The 3,139-nt window shown below is 34.3% G+C and overlaps 1 long non-coding RNA gene across 1 annotated transcript; it reads right to left on the bottom strand.

Annotated features, from left to right (window-relative positions):
* Positions 1–620: 620 nt before the first annotated feature.
* LOC139906523 (uncharacterized) lies at positions 621–2,217 on the bottom strand. Its single transcript, XR_011782104.1, has 3 exons — positions 2,093–2,217; positions 1,290–2,016; positions 621–1,216 (listed from the first exon to the last, which is right to left on the bottom strand). It is a non-coding gene; the product is annotated as an uncharacterized lncRNA (long non-coding RNA).
* Positions 2,218–3,139: the final 922 nt, after the last annotated feature.

Here is a 3,139-nt window from a genome sequence, read left to right as displayed (position 1 = left end):
TTTTACTTGTGTGCTGAAAACTGTCCGTGGAAGATTGTCCTGGAAAAATTGCCCGTGGAAGATTGCCCTGGAGAAAATTGCCCGTGGAAGATTGCCCGTATTTTCTTCAAACTTCATGATGAATAATGGTTAAATATAAATTTGTTTAATATTATTTATGACAAATATCTAAACATAGTTGTTTGGTCGATCCTCTCATGGAGTACCTTCAATTGTGAACGACTACATAACATTAGCTCCAACTCTTGTACTCAGTGAGACGTTCATTCGCAAGTTTAAGAGAGAATTAGGAGTTATATAGGAGGAAGGTTGTTAGAAATCCCACACTACTCCCAGGCCAATCCGAGGGTGGAAGGTATTCAACCATATTTTCAGAGGCCCTAGGTATTATTTTATCTCCTCGTAACAATCCTCTTGATCCATTTCTCTTAGAAGATTGGATTGTATTTTAAAAAGTTGTAAGGAAATTCTAATGCAATAATATTACTCACACTTGAAGGATGGAACAAACAAATATGTTTAGATATTTGTCATTAAAAATACATATAAAGCAATTTTATAATATGTTATTATTCATCATGAAGTTTGAACAAAATATGGGCAATTTTTCATCCGGGCAAATTTCCCCAGGGTAGTTATCATAGTGCCATTTTTATTGCTTACTAATACAATGAAAACCCTATCGTTTTTACTATTAGAAAATAGTGATTATTTATTTTCTTTCTGGTTTGAAAGAAAACCCCAAGAATGTTCTTTTGTTCAAATTTGTTTGTAGGCCACTCATATTTTTTTTAAATTCCACCAAAGTATTCATTAGATCATACATGTCCGTACCAATATATTTTTCTTCCATTAGAAACGTGGCATTGTGTGCATAAAATAGATTTGTGAATTTTTTTCAATTTATTTGAGTTCCCTACAATAATCCGTCTGCTCTTCTCTGAAGTGGTCTAACGGCAATATTGAATAGTAGAGTAATTGATCTCGTTGTGGGTATTCCTTATTTATTTTAATATCGATTCCTCCTTCAATTGCAATGATTGTCTTCGATCCCATTCGGATTGATGATATCAGTTTGATAATAGCTGAGGGGATATCCAGCAAATTGGGTTGATGAAATATGTTGCTGTGAGAGATTGTATGGAAGGCTTTGGTAAAATCTACGGAAGCTGTTCCTATGTACACTTTTACTTTTCCGGTATCCGTCTTATCCATTCTCGAACAGACATCAAAATAATTATTAGTTAATATTAAAATTGTTGTAATAACTACATTGGACACTTAATTACCTTTATTTAATCACGCAACCTATCCTTGAAAAAGATTATTCAATAATAGTTGAAAAATGTTTACAGCTTCATAATGACTCATTTCTATCCAATCAATTAATATTTTGAACAATGACTAGAGGAACAGAAAAAGAAACATCAGGGGCTGACAATTAAATACAGTATACATTTTTGGGTTAGTTAGGTATGCCGTGTGGAATAACCAGGATCACCGTGTTTCATCGCCTACACAAAACGATGTATTTTGCTGTCAGCTGTGGATGTTTCTGCTTCTTTTTTTCCTAGTCAATGCTGTGTATGTTGATTGGTTGAATTATAATTAGCTCTTTTTGCGCTGTTAACTATTCCTTACAATACTCCACTGAATTAGCTAACCACCAACGGATTTTTTTATCTGGATGAATGGTTGCGTGATATAAATTTATTAATTATCATCAAATTTTCTGAAAAGGATGTTCTTGCTCGAAATGGCCACACTTTTGTCGGATTACATGGCGGAGTTAAAGAGGGGCTTGGGAAGAGGCAGGGCGGGCAAAGTTATACACTGTTGAAGCCATCCACAATTTGCAAAATGACCGTGTGATAGACAAGACAATTGACAGTATCCCTACGGAGCACTGCCTAATCACCAGAAGCCGTTCAGTGTTATGGTATGTGCAATTAGACGGTAAGAATATGCTCCTAATTTGTATTGAGGAGGTTGGGAAGATCAACCAACTCACATAGACTGCAAAAACAGTGGAAAAATGGTGAAATTTAAGGGTTTTTTCGGGAAAATAATATGTCTGTGATTTAAATCTTACCTACTTTCTTATGTGATCCATCTTCCAGGCGGCTAGGGGTTGTACCAAGCACCTCTTTGAAGCTTGCGCTCCTCCAAGAATGGTCCCATATCCCTGAAGAAACTATACAATGTCATCAAATAATCAACCCTGCCTTCTTGACAACACCATAAATTATAGATGATAATTTGCCAAAGTACTCACCTCTTTATTCCCTTCTTTATCGATCATGAATAAGATTTTATGATCACTTTGGTCATTAATTCTGCTCGTAACTTCCATTTGCCGCGGTCTCCTTTGTGTTAGTCTTTATGAAACGTATTTAGGTTTATATGCCTTTTAGTTGAAAATGTTGCTCATTCGGGATATCTGGATAATTATTCAATCTATACGTCAAGTTCCAATTTAATGTGAGTATCCCTGCGACTATGGCCGACCATTCACTTGCATTATTGATTGTGTCTACTTCTGTTTTAGAATTACCCATCTGGCAATTCAATTTTCTTTCCCTAACCAATTTTGATTACTATTTAACTTCATTTTCTACTATATTCAATTATATTCATAACCTACTTGAATATTTGTGTGTACTCATACAAGACGGAATATAATCCTCAGTTATAAGGGCAAGTCCTTGTTGCACTCAGAGTAAAATTAAGGATCGTCATTTGTAGTTTGATTATTTATTGCTGAAGAGACTGTCCGTGCTCCCTCTGCCCAAATGCATATTCATCTCTGCCATGTAATCCGTTCAAAAAGTTGCCATTTCGAACCAAAAAAAAAGTTAATATATTTATGTATTACAATTTCATCATTTTTACAAAAGTATATGCTTGTAAGATAGTTAATTCCGGATATCTATCAGATCTTATAAAAGTTTGAATAATCGTATTTATTATGGAATCTGGGTAATTTGGATCCGGCTTTACTACACATCTTATCTCTACAAAGAATTAGTTGCGCACAAAAGCATCTTTATTTATTAAACATGCAGGAATAATAACAATCTTCTTGTTTTTTAAAAATAAAAATGAAAAACATCTATGTATGTACACTCCGTCTAAGATA

This window comes from Lepeophtheirus salmonis, chromosome 10, assembly GCF_016086655.4.
Source record: "Lepeophtheirus salmonis chromosome 10, UVic_Lsal_1.4, whole genome shotgun sequence".
NCBI lineage: Eukaryota > Metazoa > Arthropoda > Copepoda > Siphonostomatoida > Caligidae > Lepeophtheirus > Lepeophtheirus salmonis.
The sequence above is the reverse complement of the archived record's forward strand: the minus strand, read 5'-3'. Positions and strand labels throughout refer to the sequence as shown.